This window comes from Microchirus variegatus, assembly GCF_963457635.1.
Source record: "Microchirus variegatus genome assembly, chromosome: 20".
NCBI classification, from domain to species: Eukaryota; Metazoa; Chordata; class Actinopteri; order Pleuronectiformes; family Soleidae; genus Microchirus; species Microchirus variegatus.
Window position 1 is genome coordinate 17,811,643 of NC_139821.1, and position 14,930 is coordinate 17,826,572.

Genomic DNA, 14,930 nt, shown 5'->3' on the forward strand with positions numbered 1-14,930 from the left:
GTCAGGTCGGACACTGAAGTCATGTGCAAATCACCTAGCAGCAGTTTTTCTGGACATTTTCAACAAGTTGCTGCAGCTCTCCTCAGTCCCTGTCTGCCTGAAGTCCTCCATCATTGTACCTGTGCCCAAAAAAATCCACTGTCACCTGTCACTTGACTTCTGTCCTGTCGCTGTGACCCCAGTCATAATGAAGTTCTTCGAGCGGATCCTCCTGAAGTACATCAACGACGACATCCCTGCAGGCCTGGACAGCCTGCAGTTCGCCTACAGGGAGAACCGCTCTACGGAGGATGCTGTCTCATTAGCACTTAACACGACCCTGACTCACCTGCAGCATCCAAACACCTACGTCAGGATGCTGTTTGTGGACTGTTCTCCCCGCATGTGCTGGCGCTGAAACTTCACAATCTGGGTTTGGAGCAGGACTAGACTCAGCTGCTGCAACGGAGGCCAAGCGCCGCTGCCTGCCCGCCTGCTTGAGGCATGTTAGATGGGAACACAGCTCCGTCTGCCGCTGCAAGAGATCCTCGATGAGCTGCTCAGTGGATTGCAGCTCAGTTTACAGATCAGCAACCTCCGCAGACGGGGGGCCATCAGAGCAATGATGGCTTCGGAGCCCAGCACATACATGTGATGGCTGTAGATCCGGGATCAATATGGAGTGCATTATTTTATTTTGATTGGCTTGTTGGTAGTTGAATGATAACATGATGTGGATGGATAAATGTGCATTGTGTTAAGTGAAGGATGTGGGCTGTGAGAGATGTTTTTTCTTGTATACAGATCACTCAGAAATATACAGTGCAACACAAATTTCTATATCCGTCTTGATGTGGAACAGCCCCATTTCCTTTAGGGTTTCAGTTGTGTGCAGATATTATTTGGGGAATTTTCTGTATTTCACAACATCACCAGCCTGCTGTAATATGTAGAACACAAGCAGCTCAGTTCTGTCATTCTTCCCACATTCTGCCAGAATTGGCATAAAAAGGCACACAGGTTTAACTATTCTTCTTAGGACATTGAATTTACTCCATTTTTTAAAAAGCCGTGTTTCCATCAAGTGGAACGGTTCAGTTTGGTACAGTAATCAGTATCATTTAAAAAAAAAATTAAAATACAGTCTTGCCAAAATAACCAGCCCTGTTCCATTTTTGGCACCCTTCCCTTGGGGTAGAGTACAATGGTACTGTACAGTCAAAGTGGAGCTCGACCGGCTCCATCCACGACAGTCATTCATTATTGTCAGTTGTGTCGTGTTTAGTGTTTTTTTTTTTTATTTGTTTTCATCACACCAGTAGAACGTCACGCTATGCAGCCATCGGGCACAGCTCCCGTCTTTACTGTTCTCAGTCGAAATGCAAGACTGACCCAGAGTCTTTCCATTCACAACATGCTCTGTGCAAAACTGAACTGTACCAAACTGGAAACTCACAAATACAAAGCCTAAGGAAACAAATAAATGCCCAAACAAAACCACTAGCCTACATGCCGATGTGTTCTTGGGCAAGACACAACCCCACGTGATAAGTGATAGAAAATGCTCTGCACATGTATGAAGGTGTGAAAGGGTGAATGTCAAAACTTTAGTGTAAAGCAGCTTTGAGTGGTCATTAAGACTAGAAAAGTGCTATATACTAAATATTTACCATAACCATTTACAATATTACTCCCCATTAACACAAATGCACTAACCTGACAGCACCACACATTCATGGAGCAGTCATTTTATCATTTATTAATTGTTTAATGCTGAAATCTCAAAACTGTATAAGGGTTACTAATAGCCAGATAGCAGCATGTAAAACCTAAACGACACATTACAATTGCCATGGCTTTGATTATTTAGCTTTTCTAAATAAGCAAAGTCATTAAAGCGGAACTAGAACGGAAGTTCCAATTAACGCTGTTTTTTAGTGTGTATCTGCCTCATTACCTTGTTTACGAAGCCCTGAAGGTTCAAAACAAACAGTTCAGCCATTGCTGAGAACGTTGTGTTTTATTGTAATCTCGGGCTCAGCAAGATCTCTGAAAAAACCCGGTCCAGTTACGTAAACAGCGGTTCTCCTGAACAGCAGATCCTCCTGCTCCGGGCACCAGTCCAGGCACATCCGGTTGCGTACATTGAACCGCAGAAGAAGAATAGCGTCCGTTGTGGAGGTGTTTCACGAGCGACAGTGTCTTCTGACTCTGGGTCTGACTCCGGGTCGAAGGTCGTCAACGGGATTGCGGTGGGGAGTCGTGACGAAGCTATTTTTAAACATTGTTAAAACAATGTTTTGATAATGAGTAGCAGTGCATCCACCGTTCCAGAGGGGGGAGCTGCGCTTCTGAGAGCTGGTGTGCTGAATATGTCACGTCCGGGTATTGGCCAATCACAAGGCAGTTGGGAAGGCTCTACACTGGCTGGCCAATCACAACACACTCTGTCTTCAACTAGGAGGTTTTTGACCATAAAAACAAGTTAATGTATGTAAGTAGACCTCCATTACTAACATATATGTGCAACAGGACCACTCTAATATAATATAATGATTAGTGGGGATACTGCTTGATTCAGATGCTACGTAATTTAACTTAGAAATAACCACTTTTAGAACATGGTTTATGTATAAAACATTAAGGCATCATTATAACCACAGGTAATTCGCCTCTTTGCAGTTGACCAGTATATTTCTGTGCAAGCTACGCAAAAAAGAAAGAATGATCACACACATACATATAAACAAACTGTGATGGCAGGCTAGAGCCATTAAAAGGAATGAATAATTGAATTCATGAAAATTTAGCTTTCAGCTGAATGCTCACTTGATTTGATTTCTCCCACAGTTCAAAAACTTAATGATTTACAGCCGCTAGTTACCTCAGCGCTGGCCCGCCACGCCAGTAGAGCTGCAGTCTCTCCACCTGCAGGTGCCTGGGAGAAGATATCAGTCAACACTCGCTGCAACCAGGATATAACCGCGGTGTTCAACAGAGTCAATTGTCCGTTAGTGGGAAGTTTGAGGATATTACTGACTGTGCAATTGCTGTAATGTGACGAAGACAGGAGCCAAGCGTAGGCTTTTAGCCAGCAGTCCTGGGCCTGAGTACTGACTGAGTAAAAATAACAAGAAATTATACGCCCTACTTTTAGGCCGGACGCCCTAAAGATGCCCTATTTTCTCCTCTCGCTTCCACCGGTAACCACCGAAATGATGTTGTGATGATGCATGCAAAAATTGTGGCCAGCACGCCTGTCTTTACCTGCTTAGTGTCCGTCCAAGATCAGTTTGGAACACCAATAAAACGATTCCAACAAGATGTGAGTACGTTGTGGAACAGCACCTATTACAGTTTTTCTCCATTGGTTTGACTCATTTCTTGAAACAGAAATTACATTCTCAAAACAACATGGACAAATCTCCAAACAACTTCGCAGTTGTCCACAACAGAATTGCATTTCTCATTCATTTATCAAATTGCAATTGTCTTAGACATCCTTGCAAATGATTAAGTACTTGTAGCACACAGTTAGCCTTCATTTAGCACAGTTTCCAAGTGAATAGATCTTGTTGATCTAAACTGATTGTCGCAGTCTCAGTCTCATGGTTGTTCTCTGCAAAACATGTCAGCATCATTTCATTGTGTAAGTCATCACTTGCACAATAGTCTGTTCAGTTGTCAATATTAGTCAAGAATATAATACCAATAATATTTTTTATTAATATCATATATGAATCTCTTGCAACATTTGATAAATGTGTCAATCATAATTGACACATTCTTTGATCTGATCTGTCATCTAAGATGTGTGAAACTCCTCCTTTGTTGGCAAAGTTCTATTTTCACCTGACTGTCAATCACACAGAAGCTCCTCATTTTCTTGGACCACCTTCATTCTGATTTGATCCCTGAAAATGAGAGGTCTGGTCGGGCCTCACCTACCAAAGTATGCACTTGTGTGGGACAATGTGACTTTCCTCCGTGGCCCTGCTCATCAGGGCCTGGTTCACTACTCATCCAAGGATGGTCATGGTGTTCCTACTACCTTACTCTCCTTTCCTCAATAGTATTGGCGGGAGAAAGTGTATGAGCATCAGGCTCAAAATCAGAGGTCCCTGCTCCATGTGATGATATTACAGGAGATCAGTGCAGGAGATGGTTGTGACATGCACACTGTTTCTTCCCTCACTGCATCACAAAGGAGAATATACTCTGTGATGTGGATGAGAATCTGTGGCCAGACAGACAGCAGTGTGTGGATGGCCAGGAAGGTGAGGACAGAAATGTCCTCAATAAATGTTAGTTTTGAATCTCCAGCTTTATTTTGTTTATGTGTTTATATGACAGTATATTGTATATATTGTATAAAAACTATATATATTTTTATGCTGATGTATGGAAGTTAGTTTATATCTGTGAATAAAAATGGTTACAATTTCCTTGGCAGTATGAGTGCAATGTGTGAAACCTTGGAGGGTACTCTTACCATAAAAGCCTAAACAAAAATCAGTATTCTACACATTTGTATTCTGTAAGCAAGACAAAAAAGAACTAGTACAGTAACCATTGTCAATGAAGAACTGGGACTGAGAGGTGGACATGAGGGATATTTCAATGTTTCTCTGCCATAGTGACAAAACATCTAAACATTTTGACTTGCAGTGCTTACACAATGCCAAAGGGACAATGCATTTTGGGGGCACTGACTATTTATATGAGAAAGAAATTTCGTTTTGACACATGAATGAACTGTTTTTAGAGAGATGTGAGGTTTTGCAGGTGAACCATGGTGTTGTGCTGAACCATCCAGTTTATTTTGTCAAAAGCACCAAGAGCGTGGAGCACGTCCGGTCTGGTTCGAGAAATGAGCCAAACCAATTGAGAAGGATCTCTTGCATTTTGGTGACACCGACTATTTATATGGGAAAGGAATTTAGTTTTGAAGCATGAGTGAACAGTTTTGGGAAAGATATGAGCTTTTGCAAGTGAACTATGGTGTTGTGCTGAACTGTAAGACTGTTGAGCCAAACGATCTTAGAGTTTTGAGAATGTAATTTCGGTTTCAAGAAATGAGCCAAACCAATGGAGAAAAACTGTAAATGCTGGAAAGTCTCTTTGCGCAAAAGCACTCTTGGTCATTAGTTCATTTACTTATTTTTGTGTAGGTAATATGTTGTGAAATATGTTTAAGCTTAAATAAACTACATATACAGGTAGTTATGTCTCGTTGTATTAGTTTGTCCTGTTATTGACATCATGCTGTCATCGCCTGACAGTCTGGCTGATTGAAAGCCCCCAGATGCAGCAGATGCAACGCACCCCAGATGCGTGATCTACTTGGATCCCCTGTATTTCATCGCGACTGTACTCGATCCTCGTCATAAAGATCATGTCATATATGGATGTGTGGATATAACTGCACATAGAGAAATTATCCATTCTGCGTTGGATATGCAGAGCCCCCTTGTAGTTGCGCACAATGCAGGAGAGAGAGAAGAGCAGAGTCAGCAGGGGCGGTGCGGAGAAAAAAAAGGCCCGCATCAGATGAGGGGCACCTTCTATAATTGCAATGCCTTGACTTAAGTGATGTACAACACAGAATTGGCATAATATTTAATTTAGTTTTGTCCCTGTATGAGTTACTTACCCTCACTTCATGAGTCACCATGATGGTCTTTCAAAAAGCCTCAGAATGCCCCATTTTTACCTCAAATTTTCAAAAGCTCCGCATGCCCAGCAATTTTTTTATTATTATTATATCGGGATGGTGATTGGTGCTGGGGTAGATAAATGGTTAAACATTTGTGTCACCAAGTCTCATACAATCACACCACAAAAAAACCTTCTCTATCCCTTAAAACAACATGTTGTTGTGGTGAGGTTCCTCAACATGCTAAATTCAAAATAACCCTGCTCCCATGCATGTCTGCCATTAAGAAATCAAACCACTAAAAGTATGTTGGGGTTCACAGACTATCGAATGATGTGCAAACTTTTCACAGATATACATACATTTACTAAAAATGTTTGCTGCATGATCAGTGAATAACTACATAAATAGTCCCAGTCCTACCTAACTTAGTGGAAAAAGTAATTTGCCCTGCACCATCACCATCACCAGCATTTAAATGTAACCTTTGCTGAGCAGTCACCACTGTGGCTCTAAGTAATGGTTTCCATAGTAAATGTTGCCAGCAGACTGCATTACAATCTGCTCTGATTCCAGACGTGTAAATCAAAGCCTTAAATAATAAAGCTGTTGTTAGTCTGCCTCTAAGTGCTACTCTACCTGTCATTCTCAGCCCATTTACTGAAGATCTGTAAAAATACCTCACAAATACATCCACCTTACCGCTATAGCTCCATGACACTAAGATACTTAAGAATTATTTGCTGTTTTTCCTTTCACCTTAGCTGCAATGCCATTTACTCACTGGATGGGGGATTTTACTGCCACTGGACAGAGACAGACAAAGTACTTCATCATCACTTATTTACCTGCACTTTATTTCATTGTCTGTTATTTACAACATACATTTTCAGGGGACAGGGAACAAACAATGAATTAATCTTTTTTTTCCAGAGGGCCATACTGAGATTGATAAATCCCAGCCATCATGTCCATGTGGGTCCCATAAGGGTTATATTCGGGTGGAAAATATGGGCCCCGAGCGGGTTCCATGGTGTTTTTTTTTGCTTTCCCATGTGTTCTGTGCCAGGGTCTACAAGGAACGTTAAAGCAATGAGAGGAACAGGACAACAACAAACTAGATAAGATGGTCAGGATTGAGTGAGTGTTTAATGAGTGAGTCGTTAAACCCATCCTTATATGCAACATGCATACCATTTACATTTTAAAAGTGAAAATGCAGTTAAAAAAATTTTATTTTATTTTAGCAGTGACAATGATATATTTCCTCAAAATAAAAGTCAAATAAATGTGAAGGTGCAAATTTGAAATGTTTGGTCTGTATTTGCAGACCAATCATCATATTTAGATGTCCAACCTTGTTTGGGCAAAAACTCCTTTCTGATGTAACTTTTCTGTTCCTAAAGGTGTTTCTTATCTTGGCTCAAGAAGCTTGATGTAACCCGTGAGGACACTGTGAGCTGGACCCGCCCCAGGACCATACATTGGACACCACATTGCCCCATCCATATGTATACACATACTGTATGTATAACTTAGATTTTAGCAGCTGAATTAAGCTATACATTAAACTGTTTGTGGTCTGCCCCTGGACACTGTTTCTAAGTGTTTACCTTTGGACTCTTTCTGTTTGTACAGACACTGGATTTGAGATATTTCTCTTTGTTTTTTGGGGGTTTTTTTTAGGTTACTTTCCTCATGCCTTTGGTTTTCCTTTAGTTCCTGTTCCCCGACTGTAATTGTTTGCCCCACCCTGATTTGTTTCAGTTTCATTATCCTGCCTCCCAGCCTTCTGTGTTGCATTAGCTGTCTCATTGCAAGGGCTGGATCTTATGAAGCGTGTGGTCAAAGGACTTCTGAGACATCAGGGATTCGAAGGAGTCCAGGAATCAAATTGCTGTGACACATTTTGACAACATCCAGTTGATAAATGCATGCTTCAGAGGATCCAGCCCTTGCTTGAAGTTCTCCTGCTCTCATTTTTCCTGTGTCCCAGGATTTTGTGCTTGTGCAATAAACTCAGTTTAATTTTAGGTCTTCTTGCCTGCGCCACAACAATAGCCTATAATGTAGCGCTACATCTCACAAACTCAGTACATATAGGGAGTGGAAATAAAGATTCATGTCAGGCTTCATTATGTGAGAACTAATTTGGTAAAACAGAGGAAGAAACTTGCCAATGTTCTACAAACATGGCTAAGATAGGAGCAAACTGTGCAGATTCATCTATATTTGGGTCTTCACCATGCTGTGTGTGGGCCTGAGTGGAAAAAAATACTGTGTGTGCATGCGTGCGTGCATGCGTGTGTGTATGTGTGCGCACGCATGTGAACATATCACACAGAGCAGCAGTGTGGCTCACTGCTGTGTTTTAAAATGTTTTTTGGAAACAATGAATTGCTTTGACTCAGAGGAATAAGATATATGCAGTTTTAATATGCTAATGCCTTGCTGCTTGCTGCACATGGGACTTGAGAAAAAGAAGAAAAAAATATAGAGAATAAGATCTATTTCCTTAAAAAACCTAGATGTTATCAGAAGCTAAAGTAACATGAGACCCCAAACATTCCACTGAAACAGACACCTGAACTAAAAATATCCCTGGTAGGATCCAGTGCCAGGTCGAATGTAATCCATGTATCATCAGTTCATTAGTTTTTTCATGATTAAAACAAAAATACTACTTGTTTTCTCAATATTCTTTTACAAAATCAAAGTGATAACGACTCGTTTATCCAATTTTCGATTTTTGGGCTGAAATGAAAAATGAAAAAAAAAACAGATAACAACGCTTCCCGTTTCATCCAGTTTGATAAATGCAAGTTACATGACCTGGAAGTGACATGTGACCGGACCATGGATGTGGATAGAGCACCGCCCCTTTGGCTCCGTTTATTCCTATGGAGCTGCTCACCCAACGCATATGCCAAAAAAATTTCTGACTTCCACGTTTATTTCCGGGTTGTGGGGCCCATAGAGCATGTGCAGTAGTGTTACTCCCATAATGCCTCTCACCTATGTGAACGAGCCACCCGTGTTAGCGACTTGCTTGATGATGGGAGTATGCTAATGACGTGCGCGAGCGGATTTCATGAACACTGAGGGTACGTTTGCTTTGGGATTTTAATCATCCATCCATCCATCCATTATCTACCGGCCCGAACGAGCGACATGGGTGCCTCTCCAAGTGGGCTCACCACCTGCATGGAGGGCTATAAGGGGTCGGTGCAGTGTGATTTGGGAAGCAGTCGTGGGTGGGGGCCCCGACGGCCCAATCGCGGGACAACAACTCTTGCTATGGGGACATGGAATGTCACCTCGCTGGGGGGGAAAGAGCCTGAGCTTGTGCGAAAGGTGGAGCGGTACCGACTAGAAATAGTCGGGCTCACCTCCATGCAGTCTGGGCTCTGGAACCCAACTCCTTTGGAGAGGCTGAACTATCTATTACTCTGGAGTTGCCCAAGGTGAGAGGCGGCGAGCTGGTGTGGGCTTGCTTATAGCCCCCAGCTCAGCCGCCATGTGTTGGAGTTCTCTCCACAGAACGAACGGGTCGCGTCCCTCCGCCTTCGGGTGGGGGGTAGGTCTCTCACTGTTGTTTCGGCTTACGGGCCAAACAGCAGTGCAGAGTACCCGGCCTTTTTGGAGTCTCTGGAAGGACTAGTGGAAAGTGCTCCAACCGGGGACTCCATAGTTCTGTTGGGAGACTTCAACGCCCACATGGGCAATGACAGTGTGACCTGGAGAGGCGTGATTGGGAGGAATGGCCTCCCCGATCTGAACCCGAGTGGTGTTTTGCTACTGGACTTCTGTGCTAGTCACAGTTTGTCCATAACAAACACCATGTTCAAGCATAAGGGTGTCCATCAGTGCACGTGGCACCAGGACATCCTAGGCCCGAGGTCAATGATCGACTTTGTGGTCGTGTCATCTGGCCTCCGACCGTATGTCTTGGACACTCGGTTGAAGAGAGTGGCTTAGCTGTCAACTGATCACCACCTGGTGGTGAGTTGGATCCGCTGGCAGGGGAGGAAGCTGGACAGACTTGGCAGACCCAAGCGCGTTGTGAGGGTCTGCTGGGAATGCCTGGCGGAATCACCTGTCAGGGAGGTCTTCAACTCCCACCTCCGGGAGAGCTTTGACCAGATCCCGAGGGAAGCTGGAGATATTGAGTCAGAGTGGACCATGTTCTCCACTTCCATTGTGGACGCGGCTGTACGAAGTTGCGGCCGTAAGGTCTCCGGTGCCTGTCGCGGCGGCAATCCCCGAACCCCCATCGAGCCTGGTTGGTTCGAGGGACTCCTGAGGCAGCTGACGGGTACAGACAGGCCAAGCGGACGGCAGCTTGAGCAGTCGCAGAAGCAAAAACTCGGGTCTGGGAAAAGTTCGGGGAGGCCATGGAGGAGGACTACCGGTCGGCCGAGAAGAAATTCTGGCAAATAATCCGGCGCCTCAGGAGGGGGAAGCAGTACTCCTCCAACACTGTTTACAGTGGAGGTGGGGAGCTGTTGACCTCGACTGTCGGGTGGTGGAAGGAATACTTCGAGGATCTCCTCAATCCCACTGACACGTCTTCCCTAGAGGAAGCAGAGACTGGGGACTCAGAGGTCGACTCATTCATTACCCAAGCCGAAGTCACTGAGGTAGTTAGAGAGCAGTCCAGTGGCAAGGCACGAGGAGTGGAATAGATCCGACCTGAGTACCTAAAGTCTCTGGATGCTGTAGGGCTGTCCTGGTTGACACATCTCTGCAGCATTGCGTGGCAGTTGGGGACAGTGCCTCTGGACTGGCAGACCGGGGTGGTGGTTCCCCTTTTTAAAAAGGGGGACTTTTTAAAAAGGGGGACCGGAGGGTGTGTTCCAACTATCGGGGTATCACACTCCTCAGCCTCTCGGGTAAAGTCTATTCCAGGGTACTGGAGAGGAGAGTTCGGCCGATAGTCGAATCTCTGATTCAAGGATGAGTTTTCTCTGCAGTGTGGCAGAGCGCTCCCTTAGAGATAGGGTGAGGAGCTCTATCACGCGGGAGGAGCTCGGAGTAGAGTCGCTGCTCCTCCACATCGAAAGGATCGAGCTGAGATGGCTCGGGCATCTGTATCGGATGCCCACTGGACGCCTCCCTCGGGTTTGTTTTTTGTTTTTATTGTGAAAAACAAATGATTCACGGGTTCAAAGTTAACCAATTCCCAATTTCACCTAGGGCACCAAAATGCATATTGCCGTCCCTGAAGCTGCGGATGCTCTACAAGATGTTTTTTGTTTATACTCACAAATGTGGATGCAAAAAATCCATTCTAGCAGTGGTAAAAAGATGAAAATGACTTGATTTTACTTTCAATTCCTTTTACATTCTTCAAGGTATTAACATTAACATTTCATAACTCCATGTTTCTATATGTAAATGCAAGCACTGTGGCAGTAGTAATGCAGCATTTAGAAAATGTACTCTTGTACTCTTGATACTCAAGTACTTTTAATTTAAACTACTAAATTTAGCAAGGGGTATAATGAAGCTGTGTACTCTGTCTGCCTCTGTGTAAACCAAGTCTTTTCAAAATCATAACATCTGAAAGTTGTGAAGTGTATCCCCAGTTTGAGACTATATGATTTAATGTGGACATATTATACTCATATTAAGGTTTCTACATTTAATTTAGGTTAGGCTACTACTTTAAAATGTTTACATATTTGCATTACCCGCATACATACACATACATAGATGGGTCAAAAGAACCTGAGCACCAGTTAACTAATGTAGTTCTCAAGAGCCATGAGAGGTATCCTATTCCAAATCCTGGAAGTCCATTCCAGATTTATTCAACAGCTATGACAGTGGGGTTTTCATGGGTGCCGGCACATGTAGGAGTGAGAGGAAATGAGGTGGACAAATTGGCAAAACAAGCATTGCTGCAAGATGACATTGATTTACACATTCCATCAAATCAGAAATGAAGTTTATAGTGTGGAGAAAAGCCAGTCACGTAAACAAAGTTCATGCAACAAAACATACTGTAGGAAATACCGATAATAAACTGAGTACTGAGGTTATTACATCTGAGATTTGTGCAGGGGACGAGATGCATTTGCTGAGTGGTGATAAATGCAGCATTCGGCCTGTGCTAGTAAGTAACAAGAAGGTCCGGTTCGACTTGGACAGTGAAATCCTTCATATTTTCTCTCCCTATTTGCATATAGGGCTAAAAGAAAAGAAAAGAAAAGAAAAGAATTTGAAGCTAAGGTGGAGTTGTCTGGCTGCTTGTGGCATCTCGCTCCCTCAAGCACAAAGTGACTTCCACATCAAAATGTCACCAGAACAGCAGCTGCTACTCCAATGATAGTCCTTCAAAGTAAACTTTCGACAACTCTCCTGAAAGACTACACACACACACACACACACACACACACACACACACACACACAGTGTCTTTAATGAATAAGAGTGGGTGGGGTGGGCTGGAGATGGGGGGCACAAAGTGCTGATATTATGAGAGGAAATCTGTGTGGGAAAGACAGGCAGTCAAACTGTCAGGCGTGAGCGCTGAGTCGGAACAAAGAGGAACAGTGCAGACGATTACAGTGGTGGAGCGGAGTGACAGAGGGAGCCAATGCACAGATGTGGGGGGGGGGGGCTGCTATGTGCAGGCACCTAACACATTCACACATATTTGACTGATCAATGGCAGAGGGGAGATTACAAGGTCTCAACACTCTCGTTGAGGCCTCGTGGACACAGAATGACGACTTCCACATTCCAAAACCTTTTTTAAAAAATATATTCCTTCACTGGTAAACATCTGCAGGCAGCTGAAAATCATATGAAAATAAAAGACAGAAAAGAATAATTCAGTTGGCTGGAGCAGACAAAGAACTAATGCAAGCCAATGCAACACAAGAGCAAACAAATAACGTCTGTTTTAACAGCTGCCACATTCACTTCTCCCCTGACCAGCCTCTACACACACATAGATTCATTTGTCAGTGTCAGCTTCCTGGAGGATATAAAAAAAATCTTCTACTGCCATCTTCTGGAGTAAATGTTAAACAACAGCGAGAGGCAAAAATAATAAGTGACACTTACTATGAATACCACATATAGTGCATTATGAGCGCATTCATAGTGAATTATAATGCTCATCATAATCGATCATAGTGCATTATGACTACACTCATAAACACACATAATGATTCATGATTCACTATATCAATAGTTGTGAATAACTATAAATTGTGCTTATAATTGCTGTGTTGTATTGTAATCTCGGGCTCAGCAAGATCTGAAAAAAAAATGTTCTGGTTACATAAACAACATTTCTCCTGAACAGCAGATCCTCCTGCTCCGGACACATCCGGTTGCACACATTGTACCGCAGAAGAAGAAGAACGTCCATTGTGGAGGTGTCTCACTTGCGACAGTGTCTTCTGACTCTGGGTCCGACTCCGGGTCAATGAAAGACAACAAACTCGTCAGATTTTGCCTGAAGACAGAGCTTTATTAACAAACCAGCAAGCAAAGCGTGAAAAATAGAATGAGATACACTCAGAAAACAGAGCGAGGCATGTACAAAAGCCCATTCAAGTGGATATGGACAGCGGAAGTCAGAGAGAAGAATGAACAGAATGAAAATGTAAACTGAGGCTGACTTTTACAACCACACAATAAAGACTGGTATATCCACACACACACAAACACACTGGACTGTTAGACTGGAAACTCCTATGATAATAGAGGAGGAAGAAGAGGTTAACATCGTGCTGCTGCAGTTACACTACAGTCATTTATCCTTGTCCTGGTTCACACTGTGTCCTCTCCTCTCCAGCAAACACAACCTGACATGTCTGCCAACAGTTAACTGATCAGTAGTGACATGATGAAAACACCTTTTAAAGAAGCGTGTGCATCCCTGCAAGATTATCAACCAAACACAGTGTGGCCCTGTCACCAAAGGGCCCTGTTTGTCTGTGATCCCATCATTTTGTATAGGTTGTGTCACTGGGTGTCCGCTAAGAAAGCAGTGTAACTGCGTCAAATCTTTTGGAATCTGAAACCTATTATTACTCTCCTGTAATACTGTGAAGGATGTTCTTAATAAAGACAAATTACAAAAGGAAATGTAGACAAGGGCTGAGAACTTGGCTTGTGACCGAAGGTTTGCCAGTTCGAGCCCTCGCTTGGTCAAAGGATCCCCCCTGAACATGGATACCTTGCTCGGGGATAAACTGGCATCCCCATTGCTCATTGTTGATTGGACACACTAAATCAGGGGTCTCAAACCCAAATGATCTGGGGGCCACTGAGCGTCTAGTCTGGACAAGTGGGGGCCAGTCAAGTGAAGAAGCCAACTTTTTTGGGGGAAAACATCTGTTCAGTCGGGGGTGGGTAATATGAGCGTAAAATTGTATCGTGATTTTTTTCATCATGATAGAGCAATGCCGATTTGTTTATCATTATGGCAGAATTTGCAGAATTTCAAAATGAAAGCATTTGTTTTGATATGGAATAATATAATAGTAATGTAAATAAGTTGGAGACCTCTGTTCTAAATTGACCTCAACCTGGTGTACTGTGCTTGTCCCAAGCCCCAATAAATGAGAGGGTCAATCTCTGCCAAATCAAATGTACAGATCATACGCTATGATGCCTCCAAGAGAGGGAGGAGCCCAAAGACAAAAATAGTTTTATAAATATTATATGTCATTTCTCTTCTTTATTTCAAATTTCTATTATTTTGACTATTCTGTCTGGAAACATGGCCGTTCAACTGATTATGTACTGTATATACTTGTCAACACATGCAGTAGATCAGGCATTATGTCAGACAACTCAACTCCTTGGCTCTGGTAGGTTTCATCATAAAAGTGAAGATGGTCGATGTTGTGCCAAAACAGTCAGAGACAGGCTAATGGGAGAACATTTGACTGGATCCCCACAGACGGTGGAGGTGTATCACTGCTTAAAAGTGTTTAGGGTGAGCAGAAGAAGACAAATCGATGGGAACAAACACAAGCAAAGGATTCCGTGGTTAACTCTTGGTAAATCACGGACTCAATAGACTAGATTTTCCAACCCAGAGGAGATGAAAATTAATTCTATCTCTTTTTCTCCTCAGCAATAAGATTCACTAAATGTCAATTTAGTCTCCTTTTAAAGCAAATTAAGAGCTCTCTGCAAGCACTCATTGAATGCTCAATCTGAAATCTCGTTGGCTTTATTGTAATCCACACAATATGTTTTTTATTATTGTATGCTTAATAGATTTCTGTGCCTAATTTTAAGTCTAACTAACTAACTCTCTGCAATG